This window comes from Mauremys reevesii, linkage group 2 (assembly GCF_016161935.1).
Source record: "Mauremys reevesii isolate NIE-2019 linkage group 2, ASM1616193v1, whole genome shotgun sequence".
Taxonomy (NCBI): Eukaryota; Metazoa; Chordata; order Testudines; family Geoemydidae; genus Mauremys; species Mauremys reevesii.
In genome coordinates, this window is record NC_052624.1 from 159,353,580 (window position 1) to 159,371,242 (window position 17,663).

Sequence of the window (17,663 nt, forward strand, 5' to 3'; positions counted from 1 at the left end):
CAGGTGAGCTTGGTACCAATGGCAGATCACGATCTGACCAGAATGCTATCTGTGCTAATGATATTGCAACAAAGGAAGATCTAGATGTGACACCCTGGCACCCCAATATTCACCACTGTCATGTAATTAGGATATGTTTTGTACAAAGTATGCCTTGTGAGGTATCATTCTAAAAGTCTTGATCTGCTAGACAGTAATTTCTCATTGGATTGTATGTGCTATTGCCGTATGTGAAGTTATGAAGTTTGGCTACATATGTGTTTGTCACAAGGTCCGCACAGGTTTCTGCCTTCTCACCCTGTGCCTAGGCTGGTAAAATACGAGTCCTCACGCCTTCTTCTGGTGTTTCATTCTTGTGCTTTATTTTACAGTGCCACCGTACAGTCCCCTTTATCCCCTAACAGTTATCCCCTTTCCAACCCATTCCAGGGTCTCTTGGCCCTGAGGCTCCCTTCCTGTGGTGAGGAGCCAGCTGTAGCCTCCTGTCCCCTCCCAGGCTAGCCTCCTAACTAAGTTTTGCGCAGGCCTTTTATAGCCCTCCTAGCCTTCAGCCCAGATGTCACTGCTTAGCTCAATCTATTGCAGTGAGCCAGCCCTCGTTAGGGCCCTCAGCTGGGCTCCCTGCTGGCTGCTTTGCACCTCTGCCCCAGCCTCTCTGCCTGAAGGCAGGGCTTAGCCAGCATTTTAGCAGTGCAGTCAAGGGGTTTTACCCCTGCCCTGCCAGTGTTACTGAAACATGTTGTGAGGTTGAAAACACCCACAAGCAGCCTTTCAGGTACAACAGTAAAAAGGCCAAACAATGTTAATGGTTATGAGGAAATACGCACAAGCACAAGGATTACCCCAGGAACCGTGTACCATAGAAACCTCTCAGAGACAGCACTACACAGTGGGAAATGCTTGACCCAGGTCACAGCAAAAGAGCTTTCCAGCAAGTGGGGAGAAAATATAAAAGGGGGGAAATTACATCATGGGGGGAACCTCACTCTCCCTATACCACCACACCTGGAAACACCTGAGGGGAAAGGACTGAACTGTGGGAAGTGATGGTCCCAGGCTAGAGGGATTCCTAACCTGCATGGAAAAACCCAAGCTGCAGAGCCAAGGCAACTTGTGCCGTAAGAATCTGCCAGCCTGTTTATCACTCAGGGTGAGAATTTTCTAATTTATATCCTACCTATCTAGTGTGTTAAACTCAGTTTGCAGTTTTGTTTATTTACTTAAGTACTCTGCTTTGATCTGTGTGCTATCACTTATAATCACTTCAATCAATCTGTTTGTAGTTAATAAATTTGCTTTTGTCTTGTCTAAAACCAGTGTGTGGAAATTATAACTCAGGGCAGAAAGCTGGTGCATACCTCTCGCCGCATCAAGGGAGGGGGCGAATTTTATGAGCTTACGCTGTACAGTTCCGTATGCAGTGCAAGATGGTATCATTTGGGGTTTACACTCCGGGGGTGGGGGGATGTTGTCTTAGCAACTGGGAGGAGCCTTAGCTGAGCCTTCCCATGCAGAGCTGATCTCAGCATCTGTGTGAAGCTGCAGCAGGGTGTGTCCCCACCTGTGTGTGTGCAGGTGAAAGAGCAGGCTTGGAGAACTTGGCAACTTAACACAGCACCACAGTGTGAAAGGGATCCCAGGCTGGTGGGTCAGGTGGGCTCAGTGGCACCCCAGTTCCAAGTGGCACCCTGGTTGGAACCTGTCACAGTGGACCTCCTTTAAAAAAGCCCCAAATCTCTCTACTGACTATGTGCAGGCCAATAAGGAGTGAGTGAGATATAGATGCATATCAGCAGAGGGAGGGAGCTGGCTGCCCTGGGGGAGTGTGTGGAGTATAGACAGAGAGGCTACATTTACACAGCAGCTGGGAGGGTGCTTCCCAGCTCAGGTAGATGTACATGTGCTAGCATGGGTGGCAGGTTTATAGAAATTTTGGTGGTGCCCAGAACCCACCCCCACAATTCCATCCCCCCAAACTCCACACACACCCCCACCTGCCTAAGGCTCTGTGAGGGGGGTTGGGTGAGGGGAGGAGGTCGGGTGCAGGTCCTGGGCTGGGGATTAGGGTGCAGGAGGAGTGCAGGGTGAAAGCTCTGGGATGGAGTTTGGGTGCAGGCTCTGGGCTGGGGCAGGGGGTGGGTGTGCAGGAGGGGGTGAGGGATGCAGGCTCTGGGATAGAGTTTGGGGGTGAGAGGGGGTGCAAAGGGAGGGGGTGCAGGCTTTGGGAGGGAGTTTGAGGGCAGGAGGGGGTGTGTGGGGAGGGGGTACATGCTCTGGAGGGGAGTTCGGGGATAGGAGGGGGTGCAGGGGTGAGGGCTGTGGGGCTGAGGATGAGGGGTTTGGGGTGTAGGAGGGGGATCAGGGCTGGGGCAGAGGATATGGGTGAGGGGGGGATGAGGGTTGGGGCTGAGGGGTTTGGGGCATTAGGGAGGCTCAGGGCTAGGGCAGAAGGGCAGCCTGCCCTGCCATTAGCGGATGGGGGCACTAGGACCCTGGGGCAGCAGACAGCAGTTGCTGCCGGGAGAGGGGCTCCGCATAGGAATGTGCTACTCTGGCAGCACAAACAGGCAAGGGAGAGGCATGTGCCACTTTCTTCCAGGCAGGGATGCGGCGGGGTGGGGGGAGACCCGCAGGAGCCAGGGCCTGCTCTAGGCAGGGCCGGTGGAGAGACCCAGCTCCAAATATGGTGGAGAAGGGCCCCCAGCCCTGAATATTCCTGGAGCCCAGGCACCACAAAAGTATATAACCTGCCATCTATGCTAGCTCCACTCGAGCTAGTGCCTAAAAATAGCAGCGTGGCCACCATACCTGACCCTCTGGGGTACGTACCTGGTGGGGGCTAGCCCCAGATGCAGACTGTGCTGCGGCAGTCACACTGCTATTTTTAGGTGCTAGCTCAAGCAGAGCTAGACCATATGAATCAGCCCACACTGGGAATTACACCTCTCAGCTGCAGGTTCGATGTGCCCAGGCAGAGCTGCCTGCCCTGTGGGAGTGTGCAGAGTATAGACATATCGAGGTACCGCCTGGGTTCCATTCCCAGCTCTGAGAGACAGCATTAGAGTATGGTACTGGAAGTCAAGATGCCTGTTTTTTATTGCTGGCTCTGCAACTGGCAGCATGACTTGGGCAAGTCAGATAAACGGCTCTGTTCACTTCTTTGTCAGCTGAGGATAATGACACATACCTATCTCCAAGGGTAGTTGTGAGGCTCTGTTAATTAATGTCTCCAATGTGGTTTGAGGTACTTGGGGGAAAGGTACAATAAGCATGCAAATGAAATTACTCTTCTTTTATTATCTTCAGAGGCACCCTAGTCTGTGCACAAACCGAGGCTTGTGAGTGAGAATAACTTCTACAGCTCACACTGACTCGAATGGACTCCACAGTATTTCAGACCCTGGGCTACATCATTCTCTTGTCTGTTGCTCCATAAGGCCATGTGAATCCTGTGGGGGAAAATGACAAGAAACTTCTATTTGCTCTAAGAAAAAGTATTAGTTACCAAGCTGTGTTCCAGTGCAGAGTATAATGGAGCCAGTCTCAACCCACAGTAGCTCAGGAACTACACAGAATGATCCACTCCAAGATAGCGTAACTGAGGACAAGCACTTACCTGAAGGCACTGAAAGGGCTGAGTTCAGTTTGATTGCTCTGAGTCATGAGACAAATGAATTGGAAGTGTGAGCTGTCCTTGTAGGCCAAAGCGGTGACGGATGGAAAGGGCGGCTCCATCTGATGCTTTAATTTCCTTTTAAGAGTTGTGCTAGTTGCCAGGGCTGGCTCCAGGCCCCAGCATTCCAAGCAGGTGCTTGGGGCGGCAATCTGCAAGGGGCGGCAGTCTGTGTTTTTTTGCCCCCAAGCAGTGCGCCAAATTGCCGCCACAGATGGCAGGGGCAGTCCATGCGCCGTTAGGGCGGCACGTGCGTTTCTGTGGCAGCGGCAATTCGGTGGCAGCTTCTATGTTCAGCTGCCCGCGGCAGCGCCGCTTCTGTCTTCCAGCTGAAGACAGAAGCTGCCACTGAATTGCCGCCACCGCGGAAACACATGTGCTGCCCTAAGGGCACATGGACTGCCCCCGCCGTTCACAGCGGCAATTCGGCGCACTGCTTAGGGCAGCAAAAACAGTAGAGCCAGCCCTGCTAGTTGTATAATGTTAAAAGCAGAAAATGCTCTTGTGTACAGTGAAGGGGGACTGTGAAAAATAAATAAATAAGGCCGGGTGGAAAATTCCCAGCACAACAGCAGTGCAGGCAGGTATCCACCACCCGTCTCCCTTTCTGAACCCTTTGGTCCAGATAGCGCAGGAGTTCACTCTCTGCACTAAATGGACAACAGCAGGACAGCGCTATTGCATGACACAGAATAATTAACGTTAATAAAGAATAATCAATATGTGACTCGGGGACTTTTCAAGAGAGTGGAATCAATTATTGCATCTCTTACATCAGACACTCACACCCCACACCGCAGTGACTCCATCTTGCTAATGTTATCTCGCCTTGCTGCAGGAGTATGACCCTTTGCGTTACCCTAAAGCACAGGCCCTCCTCAGCTGGCACATTCAAGCGGGACCATAAACAACAACAAAGGCAGTTAATAGTTACTTTCAGATGAGGATCATTATATCTGAGGACCATTTTCCTTGCATCAGTAAGACACAAGACCATCCGAACAGAGACTTCAAAACTCTTTCCTTCCACCACACTTGCTAGCAGTGATTCTTCTCAGTGGATACAGGAGCTTGTTTTCTGGCTACACTGAGAGCCCTGAAATCGACTGAGGCACATGAATCATCCTCAATGGGGGAGAGAGTTGGGAGGTTCTTCAGAGACACCCTGGGAAAATGAAGTTGTAAGTTTTGATCTTCCACTTCCATGAGCTCAGTGTTAGAGAAAGTCGGGGATAAGACCAGGGCCGGCTCCAGACCCCAGCGCGGCAAGCACGCGCGTGGGGCGGCCCTTTCCCGGGGAGGGCGGCAGGCTGGGCCGGCGGATCTGCCGCAGTCATGCCTGCGGGAGGTCCACTGGAGCCCCGGGACGACCGGAGCTGCTTCAGGCATGACTGCAGAGGGGGCGCTCGTCCCGCGGCTCGGCGCGACCAGCGGACCCTCTGCAGTCATGCCCGCTCCGGGGCGCCTCCCACGCATGACTGCTTGGGGCGGCCAAAAAGGTAGAGCCGCCCCTGGGTAAGACAAGGGGAGCTGAGACAGGTCACCAGGAGCTGAAGAGACAGACCAGAGTGCAGATTCCCACAGGGATGAATGCTCAGAATGGACTGTGACAAACAGAAAAGCTACAGCATTCTGGGGAGATTTTGCCCAGTGTAAGGTTAGAAAATTGAGTCCACCGAGTTTGCCAACAGACTGCGCATCTCACTGTATTCACTTTCATTGCTCAGTCTTTGCAGCATGGATCAAGATGGATCCTCATTGATGATGTTCCAGAATCCACCTCCCTGGTCCATTGAGAGGGTGCATTCAGTGCATTAAATATTTTTTAGATATATCAAGCCTGAAAAATCTCACCAAGCCAATTAAAACTGCTCCCTGATTGCTGAACGTATGGGTTCATTCGGAATTTGCATAATTTCCAACCTTCTCTCATCAAACTAATTCTCTTCAGCTTAATGCATCTTCCCCATGTCTGCTGCTGTCTGACAGGAATAAATAAGTGTTTGGGTGACATTTCCAGCACATAGAAATGGATTACACAGGGAATTTACACTTAGAACATGAGAAGTTATTTCCAATCTGGAGAGCAGTTGCTTCGGATTTTGTTCCTTTGGGCCACCTAGGGCAGAACTCACTCACTTGGTCTCAGACTGGCACCTTTTTCCTTTGTTTTAAGGACCTCGCAGTGATCATTAAAAAGAGAAGAGCTTTTCCATATTTTGTTTTCATGTCAGGACTTGTGCAAAGAATCTGTATGTATTTAGTAGAAAATCTCTCTGTTGAGAGTCCTGGATTTTTGGGAATGAGACTGTTGATTTTATTACACCTTGCTTTATTTCGGTTTCTTTCAGAGGTTGCATGACACTGGGTTTGGGTCATCAGCCGCTTTTGAAAAGGTTGCAAGGTCCATAGAGTTCAGATTGTCATATGTGAGTGGGGAGAAGAAGTATTGGGCCTAATGCACAGGACTGCGGATCAGGAGAACTGGGTACTGTTCTAAGCACTGACTCACTTGGACAAGGCACTTAACTATTCTTCTTCCTTATCTGTAAAATGGGGACAATTTTGGCCTACTTCACAGGAGTGCCAGGAATCTAAATTAATTTATTTGTTCTATTTATTACTTGTATTCCTGCTAAGCACTATCCAAACATATATAAACATGTTCCAAAGAGCTTATAATTGAAAGCCCTGATCCTGCAAAGCACTAATGAATCTGATTGTAGGGTGGGGGCCAGGGTTTGTAATGGGCTTTGCGATCCTTAGATGGAAGGCTCTGTACACTGCAAGGTAGGGTTGCTATCTTTATCATTAGTACACATCTGTATTGCAGGGTGCACTCTTTCCAATGGCATGTTGCATTTTGCAAAACTAGGTAAAGAGCATGAAAAGCAATTTCTCCGGGGGTCTTAAGAACAGACTTCGAGAAAGAAAGTCACAGAAGAATCTCAAATTTATTGTAGATGCTCTCAGGCGCTTCTCTCTTCTCTTACCACTCTTGATATTTTTCCTCTGGCACATGTCTCTGTTTAAGCACACACAGTGCAATGGGGGAAGTGGGCTCAGGAAACAGCAAATCCTATAGCTGGTCTCAGTACCAGTTTATCTCCTAATTTCAGGGCAGCGAGACTAATCCGATGCTATTACTAATGCATTGGAAATGTTAATGAATTCGGAGGTCTACCCCCACTTTTCCTAGTAAAGGCTAGAACTAAAAACCCGTGCCAGGGTTGAGTGTGGTATTTTACATTCCAGGTCCACAAAGGCAGCAAGGCAGTGAGGATGTTCCCGAAGCAGAGCTGATGCCCAGCTGCGCCGGGGATTCATGAACTCCACATCGCAGAATCACCAGCACAGCCGGTCTGCACCTGCTCTTTGAACTCGCAATGGCCTCAGTGGAGGGTAGACTATCAATGGATCTTTGCAGCTCGGCCATGAGGTCACTAGAATTATCTCCATGATATAGAGGGGGAACGGGCGGCAGAGAGGTTACGTGACTTGCTAAAGGTTATAGCAGAGGAGTCTGTGTCGGAGCCGGGATTAGGACTCAGGAGTTCTGACATCCGGGTGTGTGCTCCGACCGCTAGACCAAAAAATCAGTGGAAGTTACATCCTGCAAAGTGAAACACCAGGTCCCAGGTCTGTCTCCTCCCACCATTTCCAAACTATGGGAATCATAAACTTCCACTTGCACAGCCAATGGGGACCTTGGGGCTGGCTTGCAGTCACACTACAGCCCACCCCTGTCCACCGCTCTGGCAGGGTAACATAGGAGTGTAGGATTTATTTTAATGTCTCATCCCTGGGGCTAGCCCGGAGCTCACAACCCAGCTTGCAGGGAAAGGCTGCTACTTGCTGAGCACTGATACACAAGCCCAGCAGCTGAATAATGCGGAGTGTGGGGAGAGATGGTGGAGATGTGGTGTCTAGGGAGAAGGCAGCGAGCCTGGGGAGACGATGAAAGCTCGAGCTCCTTCTTGCACAGAGAGGGAAGGTCAACCATCTGGCCTTCTCCTGATTGCCAGCTCTAAGAGGATTTCTTCAGGCTCAGATTTGAATAGGACCATCTGTGCTATAATTAAAGGGACTAAACACTGTTCCTCAGCTTTATAGCCTCTCCAAATATATCTATAAACACACTCACCCCTTTAAATTGCTCTCAGGTGTTCAGGAGGGTCCTGGCGCTGCTCAGAAGGAAGGGTGCTGTGCAGCATTTCAGAGGCATCTCTCCCTTGTCTACGTGCTCTAGCTAGCCTGCTTTGTGTTGCCCAGGTGACATTTATTTAGCAAAGAGGTGCTGTGTTGGTATATCAGAGCATAGGGGAGATGCAGTCCCTCAAGCACAGTTGTGGGGGTTGCCCCACCTAATTCAGAGCCAGGGGCGGCTCCAGGCCCCAGCACGCCAAGCGCGTGCTTGGGGCGGCATGCCGCGGGAGGCGCTCTGCCGGTCGCTGGTCCCGCGCGGCTCTGGTGGACCTCCCGCAGGTGTGCCTGTGGAGGGTCGGCTGGTCCCACGGCTTCGGTGGAGCATCCGCAGGCACGCCTGCGGGAGGTCCACCGGAGCCGCGCGGGACCGGCGACCGGCAGAGCGCCTCCCGTGGCATGCCACCGTGCTTGGGGTGGCGAAATGGCTAGAGCCGCCCCTGCTCAGAGCATAGGGGAGGTGCTCTGCTGGGATCAGAAATGGAGGCAAGGGTACGCAGGGACTGGAGAACCCTTACAGTCGGAGCTTTGCGACCACAGCATTAACCCCTTTCGGGATATGTCGACACTGCAGCTGGGACCGTGCTACAGCACAGGTAGAACTACACATGCTAGCTCTGCTCAGGCTAGTGTGCTAAAAATAGAAGTGTGGTGGGCTACAGCAGCCTGGGCGGTAGCTGAAGCTACAAAACCCACCCAGACCCCCAAGTACATATGCAGGTGGCCACAGCCACATTGTTATTTTTAGCATGCTCGCTTGAGCAGAGCTAGCCTGTGTCTGCCTGTGCTGAGAAGCACCCTCCCAGCTGCAGGGTAGACATACCCAAAGTTAGTTACAGCTCAGGCCTGGTCCACACTAGGACTTTAATTCAAATTTAGCAGCGTTGATTCGAATTAACCGTGCACCCGTCCACACCACGAAGCTATTTAATTCGACATAGAGGGCTCTTTAGTTCGACCAGGGGCGGCTCTACATATTCCGCTGCCCCAAGCAGTCATGCGCGGGAGGCGCCCCGGAGCCCCGGGAGCAGCGGACCTCCCGTGGGCTTGACTGGTGAGGGTCCGCTAGTCGCGCGGCTCGGCTGGACCTCCCGCAGCTGCGGGCGGTTCGCTGGTCCGGCGGCTGCGGTTGAGCTGCCGCAGTCATGCCTGCAGGAGGTCCAGCCGACCCACGCGACCAGCGAACCGTCCGCAGTGACGCCTGCGGGAGGTCCAGCCGAGCCGCGGGAGGAGCTCCTCCTCCGCAGTCATGCCTGTGGCAGGTCCAGTCGTCCCGGGGCTCCGGTGGACCTCCCGCAGGCGTGACTGTGGCAGGTCTGCCGGCCCAATCTGCCGCCCCTGCCGGCAAGTGCCGCCCCACGCGCGTGCTTGTTGCGCTGGGGTCTGGAGCCGGCCCTGAGTTCGACTTCTGTACTCCTCCCCGACGAGGGGAGTAGCGCTAAATTCGACATGGCCATGTCGAATTAGGCTAGGTGTGGACGGAAATCGACCTTAGTAGCTCCAGGAGCTATCCCACACTGCACCACTCTGTTGACGCTCTGGACAGCAGTCCGAGCTTGGATGTTCTGACCAGCCACACAGGAAATGCCCAGGGAAAATTTGACACGCTCCGGCGCCTTGTGGATGTTCTGCAGGACCGCAAGCAGGAGGACAGAGCCCCCCTGCAGTGTATCTGCAACCACCCTCCCCCGCCACAAAGTCCCAAAGCCCCCTCACCCAAAATAACCAGAAGGAGGGGCGCCAGGGGCCGTGAAAACTGTCACTGCACCCCAGCAGAGTGCTCAAGTACCCAAAAGCTCCCATTCCCTAAATTTTGAGAAGTCCTTCCCTTCCTGACTCACCCAAGCCCCAATCCCAGTTTCATCCCCTAACTGTCTAGTTAATTATTAAAAATACTTTGCTGTTAATTACTGTTTCCGTCATGTTTTTTACAGAAGACTGTGTTTGAAGGGGGTGGGGTGGGGAAGGGGGTGGGTAATTGCATAGGACAGTCACCTTTACCAGGGTACAGACACGGGGGCAGGATCAGCAGCAGGTCACACACACAGTGCAGTCAGTAGGCACCCTGGTCGGTATGGGAGATGGTTTCCAGGTTCTGTGTGGGTGGGGGGGGGAACGTGACTTTGTAGCGGGGGAGGGCGGTTACAGATCTTATGCAGCGGTCCTTGTCCTGGACCACAGAGTCACACAGCACAGGAATCTGTATCCGTCCTCCTCCGCCACAAGGTCACATAGCCCCCGCACACAGAATCCCAAAAAGGAGGGATGGCAGGCTCCGTTGAAACAACCAGTCCGGCACTGCGGACCGCGCTAGGAGCAGGAGCCTGTCATTCCTCGAGTTTAGAGGCAGTCTTTACATCACTGCACACCTTACGCAGCACAGTCTGCGTCCCAGTTTCAACCCTTTAACGCAAAGTCATTAATAAAGAAACCTTTGTTAAGTAACAATGGAACATGTATTTTATTTTTACACGTGTGTTGGAAGTGGAGGAAACGGGGTGAACGGGGAATGTAACTGCAGAGGATAGTCAACAGTAACTGGGTAAAGAAACAGGGGCAGGTTCAGCTTCTCTGTAAAGAAACTGAACAGTCACAGGTCTTGCTGCTCGCTTGTACTTGAAGAGTTCCTTGTCGCTGTCCAAGGCGCCTGTATAGGGCTTCATGAGCCAGGGCATTAGCGGGTAGGCTGGGTCCCCGAGGATCACTATAGGCATCTGCACATCCCCAACAGTTATTTTCTGGTCCGGGAAGAAATTACCTTCCTGCAGGTGTCTAAACAGACCACCGTTCCTGAAAAAACGCACGTCATGAACCTTGCCTGGCCACCCGACGTTGATGTTGGTAAAACGTCCCCTATGGTCCACCAGTGCTTGCAGCACCATTGAAAAGTAGCCCGATTTCTCAGCAGCTGACTGTGGAAGAGGTGGACGATAAGGTGCGAGGAGGTGAAAACGGCCATAACTGCAGTGGGCTCCATGCTCGCAGTGCTGTGGCGTCCGCGCTGTCACTGACCAGAAAAGTGCACGAACAGATTGCCCGCAGGCGCGTTCAGGGAGGGAGGGCGTGATTGACGGTTCAATGATGACAGTTACCCAAAAGCACCCTCGAAACATTTTTTCCCCCAGCAGGCATTGGGGGCTCTACCCAGCATTCCAATGGGCAGTGGGGACTGCGGGAACTGTGGGATAGCTTCCCACACTGCACCGCTTCCAAAGTCGACGCAGGCCCCGTTAGTGTGGACTCACAAAGTCGAATTAGTGTCCTTAGTGTGGATACACAAATTCGACTTCGTAAGGTCGATTCCACAAATTCGAATTAAGTTGAATCGAACTACTCTTGTAGTGTAGACATACCCTCAGACTCTTTATGCCGCTGAGAGTCCAAGGGACGAAGAGTTGTTTGAACCTTTTAAAGAGAATGGAAGGTGGGTCTTTCCCTAAAGCGTCTTTTTTCAGATCAGCTACAGGACACCAGCTACATTACAGGTGAGAGGGAGCAGAATTGTCTCCTGTTCCAATTACTGTGTGCGTGTTTGGCATCTGCACACACGAGCTGGGCTAAATACCCATTGCCCGTGTAAATGGCCAACTGGACCATGCACATGCAAAGCAGATGAGCAGCTGCACACACACAAATGCACATGGCTCATCGGCCTCAATTCCCAATCCCAGTAAGTTATCTCCCTCCTGAGCCCTGGTTAGAGTTCAGACAGTGGCGGTCACAGGGAAACGAGTTAAGGCCGATGCTCCATCCGGGCAGCGTGGCAGCGGAGGCGTTCCAGGGAGCTCAAGACAGTGGTTTATCATGCCTCACCTTACAGCATGGGCTTTGAAATCTGCAAGAGAGAGATGGTGGAGTCATCATGAGACTATTTCAGTCATAAAGCATCCATGTCCCTAAAGTGCTTATGAGAGGCCCAGGGGGTGTCTAGTGGATAGGGTGCTGCACCGGGACTCAGGAGACGTGGGTTCTAATTCTGCCCACTGACCTGCAATGTGAGCTTGGGCAAATCATTTTCCTTCCTGCCCTTTGTGTCTTGTCTGTTTAGAGGTAAGCCCTTTCAGGTAGCGGCTGTTTCTCAGTGTGAGTCTGTGCAGCCGCCCAGCACAACGGAGATCCACTGGGGCTTCTAGGCACTACTGTCAGATAATACTACTGGGCCCTGGTCCTATATGACAGGGTAGTCGCAGAGTTACAAAATTGTCATGCAAATGTATGAGCCCAAGCACCAAACCCCTTCACGCCCCGCACCTCCGGCCGTGACAGCGACAAGAACAGACGTGCAACCCCTCCTCTCCCTGCCAAACCGCTGAGACTCACCCGGGCAGGTGGGTGAGAGGAGTGCTGCCGGGCTGAGCTAGGGAGCAAGACTTCAGAGTCACTTCAACAGAGGCTACGCATCAGTAAGAATCTTAAAGGCCGGTGCGAGAGTGCTGCATGTGACTGTCCTGCCCTCACGGGCAGTGGTGACAGGGGCTTCCCAAACATTCCAAGGAGAATCCCCAGAAGAGGAAATTCTGTCCTGGGGCTGGATTCATTTCCCTGTGTGCCTTTCTCTGCCAGTTCAGATGTATGATCCCCATAACCCACAGACCCCCCTGGCACAGCAATATCCACCTAAGCCTGAAGATGAATTTCCTTCCAACAGTCTGTTGTTGATTCCAGTCCGGTGCTCCTGATTTTTTTCTGCGTAGCACACAAATGATGAGAGTCTGCTCCAGTGAGCAGTTCTGTTTCCAGACATGGCAAAATCCCTCCGGATGAACTTTTTCTCCTCCTCTCTCCCTTCCCTCTTGCTATTTTCTCAGCCTGCTCAGGAATACAGAGCATTGATATGTAATTTCCTTGCTTGCTACATCTCTCATCTTAATTGTGAGTGCCTCTGCAGCTGTTTCCATTTAGCATTTGTCATTTCCTTCATCAGGCCTGACGTCTTGCCTCACCTAAATTGCTGCAATACCTCCAGCCTTCTCAGCCTGTCATTTCCAGGGGCTAATTTTCCTCATAATCAAGCATCCCGGTGAGTTTCTTGTTTAAGTGAAAGGTATGGTTACCCTGGTTATTTTATATTCTAGGGAAACGGGGGTGCAGAGGAAAGGAACGGATGCAATGCAAAGCCAGAACAAGGCAGGAAGTATTCCGTTGCGTGGCACATTGCTTAAGTCTCCATAAAAGACTGGTGCAATCAGCCACATCACCAGACTCACCTTAAAGAGCTCCAGATAAATGAGACCCATCCAGTCAGTCATTCTAAGAGCACCTTCAAAAGTGTTCATAAGTGTCTTCCCCTACCTCAGCTAACATACATTAATAGTTTGGTCTGCCTGAATAAGGAGCCAGATCTGCTGCTAAACCCTTGATTATAAAAGAGTGCTGCTCCCGGCCAGTCTCGACTTCCCCAAGGGTCTGTGGGTATGTACAAGAGAGGTGCAAACAATTCATTGCAAAATCCAAAACTGGTCACAATTCAGCAAGTTTGCATTACGTTACCGACACAGAATGAGGACTGGTTCCGCCAGGAGGTCCGGGTCACGGCTCCCTGCAGTGGTTAGCAGCACTCCTTCAGCTGCAATTCTATGTGGGGATGTTAGTGCTGGTGGGAAGGTGCCAGCCTGACAGCCATGGAGACTGAAGGCCAGACAGCACAGTGCAAAGCTTCCCTCACTGCCTCTGGGTGAGAACAAAGGGCAGGGGGATCCTTTGACAGGCCTAACATCATAACTGGGCTCTAGAAGAGCTCATGGGAATGGCTGTCCAGAGCTCACGCGGCACTTCAGAGACGAGGGCCCAGAAGCGGGCGACAGTGACCCAGCCTGTCCCCAGTCAGTGCAGGAGGCCATGTGCTCTTGAGCACCATGTCTCGTAGGCTCATGTCCCCCCCAGGCCACTGTTTGCCTAGGAAGGGCAGCTCCCTGCAAGACACCTGTGTGTTCGTGTGCTCTCCCAGTAACGTGCATCACTCCCATGCAGCCCCCTTCAATCTGACGCTGCTTAATTCAGAATCCCCTGTGACAGGACCACATAGTGTGAGCCTTAGAGAGTGCAAAGGAGACACCTCGCTGCACTGACGGGGGGGATTTACTACCGCGGCCAGGCAGAATATGAAGGGGCTTCTCAGAACAATCGAACCAAGAGAGAAGTGGCCTGCAGGGACATAACACTAGGCCTGTTTGTGCCTGTGCCTCTAATAACCACAGCCCATGAGGTGTAATTTGCTGACGCGACCTCTTTCTGTCCACAGAACCTTGTGAGTTCTGTTCCCTTGTCTCAATGTCCTTAATGGGCGTTCCCTGGCAGATTCTTCAGAAGCAGCCCAGCTTAGCCTCCGGTCTGATGCCTGCTTTTCTGAGTGCAAAGAATTGCAGCACGTTATACTGTGCTCAGCTTCCAGTCAGGGAGTTATAAAATGTTCCTGAAATGATTTGAAGGCACAAACTCGGTCTCTCATAGCAGAGACCTCTTACTTAAATCAGGCCATAGACACACATTGCATTAGGTCATGAGAGGTCTTCTGAACACACCAGGTCCTGAGTATTTATCCCAAATCCTCTCATAAATAATAAGATTTTACATTTCCCTAGGGCCGTGCACCCAGAATAACCCCAGTGTGCTTCACAGCTGGATGCCAACATCACTTCTCTTATTAATGAAGTGCAGCCCCACCTGGGGTGGAACACAGTAACTAGTGAACAGTGTACAGCAACACTGCACAATAGGTTGGGGCAAGATGTAAAGAAGAATCTGATCTCCAATTGACCGTGCAGGGAGCATGTGCTGGCTTGCAATTAACTGAGCTGAATTTGGCCAGATTCACAGATTTTAGGCCAGAAGGGACCATTGTGATCATCCAGTCTGACCTACATAAACCAGGCCATAGAACTTCCCCAAAATATTTCCCGTTTGAATTACAGCAGATCTTTTAGAAAAACATCCCATCTTGATTTTAAAATATCCACTGATGGAGAATTCACCACGGCTCCTGGTAAGCTGTCCCAAAGGTTAATTATCCTCGCTGTTAAAAATAATGTGCACCTTATTTTCAGTCTGGTCGCTTCAATTTCCAGCCATTGGACCATGTTATACATTTGTCTGCTGCACTGAAGAGCCCTCTATTATCAGATTTCGGTTCCCCATGCAGGCACTGACAGGTTGTGATCAAGTCACCCCTTAACCTTCTCTTTTGTAAGCTCTTTGGATCTCTCTCTATAAGACATGTTTTCCAATCCTCCTTCAATCATTCTCTTGGCTTTTCTCTGAACCGCTTCCAATTTGTCAACATCCTTCCTGAATTGTAGACACCAGAACTGGATGCAGCACTCCAGTGGCCATCAGATCTGTGCCAAATACAGAGGTATATAACTCCTACTTGAGATTCCCTTGTTTATGAGTCTAAGGATCACATTAGCCCTTTTGGCCACAGCATGGCTCTGGCAGTTTGTGTTCAGCTGATTACCCCCCAGGATCTCCAAGTCTTTTTCAGAGTGTTACTTCCCAAGGCGGAGTCCCCCATCCTGTAAGTATGGCCTACAGTCTTTGTTCCTGCATATATAACCTTACATTTAGCCATATTAAAATACATATTGTTTGCTTGTGACCTGTTTACTAAGTGATCTAGATTAACACCTTCCTCTATGAAAAGAACCAATGCATCTTTAGTGACCTTGGTTTAATATCCCCTTCAAAAGATGCCTAGCGCAGCTCCATTCTCTTCCGTTCATGATCTAATATTGCACTCTTCATCACAGCAGCTGAGCATCTATCAGTTTGGCATGGGGAAAGTGACCTCCCACTGAGACCAGCTTCGCCAGGGGAAAGTAACTTCCCGCTGAACCCAGCTCAGCATGGCTCTTATTAGCTCACCAGAAGGCAACTTCTTTACTGTTTGCGGATTTCAATCCACCAGGGTTCCAGACCAAGTGTATGTAGGTTTGCTTGCGTTACATACTTCAGCCACTAGATGTCTCTGTGCTATATGGCGTGTCAAACAGCCTGTGGTCCCTGATAAGCAAGACACAACGCTGGAGCTGCATTTGGGTCTGTACTTTGTGATTCCATTTGATAAATGTGTCCTGTTTAAAATGGACACTGATTACATCTGTCATGGCATTACATATGGCCTTTGCCTCCCCGGGATCCCACCAAACTTCACCTCCCTCAAACCCGATTACTTGAGCTTTATGTAGGTGAAGTACTTTGCACCTCTGACCCATATATAAAGTTTGCTTAGCTGCATACACATTTTGATTGTCTATCTGGATTATTTGGGACTGTAAGAGACAGTTAGATGGCAGAAGATGAAGCTTTCACTTCACAATTTATTATTTGGCAGGTTTAGTTGCCAGAATCAGGCTAAATGTATATCTGTTAATTACTGGCTAATTTTCATTTGCACCCGTGTTTTCCTTCCATATCAAAGCTTTGGAAATGAAGCTTGGCACCCAAGTATTTCTTGTTCCTTATACTCATTAATCCCAACCTATGGAATCAGTGGAGTGTTAATGCTCCCAAGGAAATATGCTTGTTTGGCTGGGGGGGGGGGGGAGACAGAACCTTTTATAACCTTTTATTCTGGGGTGCTGGGATTAAGTAGAGTCAATTTATATAAACTGGCATCATTTCCTAATGACAAATGTGGTCTAATTAAAAGCAGAAAGCTAAGTAAATGGTAATTTGTTAGAGCCTTGCCTTGCTTTCTCTTGTATGGAAATAGATGGCTGATTAACCCACCCACATAGATAATTTCCTGTGATTACAGCCTAGCCTACTGTGATGGAGTATCGTTGGGTGCTGATACAGTATTTGTGTAAAACAAAACCCAGGGCCAGGCTGCAAAATTGATGGGGAGAGGAGTGTTTGTGGGAAAGGAAAACAGGATGAAAAACTTGGATTATTGAGTCTGGAAATGAAAAGAATAAAAGGGAAGAGAAATGTCTGAGTTAATGAATGGGCTAGAGAAAGCCAATCAGCTGCTTCTGTTCCCCTTCGCCGCACGGGACTGTGCAGCAATGGAACAGGACTGAGACTCCTGGGTTCTTAACCTGGCCTCCCTGACCAAATCTCTGTGTCACCTTGAGCAAGGCACTTCACCTCTCTGGCTTCAGTTTTCCCCATCTATACAAAGGGGATGATACTTACCTACTTCACAAGACGAGTGGTTGTCAAGGATTAATTCCACTGTAAATTGCAAAACACCTTAATAGCCCTAGACAAAAAGTGCTAGACAAGGGCAAAGTGTGATTCTTGATGCTAGTACCAGAGGGCACTAGATGAAATTAAGATGCAACAAGTTTAGATCACTAAGCGGAAAAGCTTCTTTAGGCATGGTACATAGTTAACCTGTGGAACTCACTGACACAGGATATTACTAAATATCTTAATAAGATTAAAAAAGGATTAGACACATACATGGTTAAGAATGGCACCTAAAGCTCCAGTGACTGCTATAAGGGTTGATCAATCCTCATGTTTCACAGAATAGACTGGTCACCATGTAGGGTCAGGAAGGAATTCCCCTTATTGTTCTGTTGTTCAAGTGCACTGGGTTTTGCTTCTGGCGAAGTATCTGGTAACAGCTACCATATTAGATGGATCATTGATCTGTTCAAGGACAGCAATTCCTATCTTCCCATTATAAAAACAAAGCCAATGTTACCTGAGCATATGACTTAAAAAGAAAGGAAGGATTGGCTTGTGGCCAATTTTCTGGTCTGCGATTTGGGAGATGAGGGTTCCATTCCCAGCTCGGCCCCAAGTTGCCTTTGTGACCTCGGGCAAGTCACTTACTGCT

The 17,663-nt window shown here is 50.3% G+C and overlaps 1 long non-coding RNA gene across 1 annotated transcript; it reads left to right on the plus strand.

Moving 5' to 3' along the window:
• The first annotated feature begins 1,002 nt into the window (after positions 1–1,002).
• LOC120399429 lies at positions 1,003–7,917 on the plus strand. Its single transcript, XR_005595152.1, has 3 exons — positions 1,003–1,150; positions 6,025–6,161; positions 6,929–7,917. It is a non-coding gene; the product is annotated as an uncharacterized LOC120399429 (long non-coding RNA).
• Positions 7,918–17,663: the final 9,746 nt, after the last annotated feature.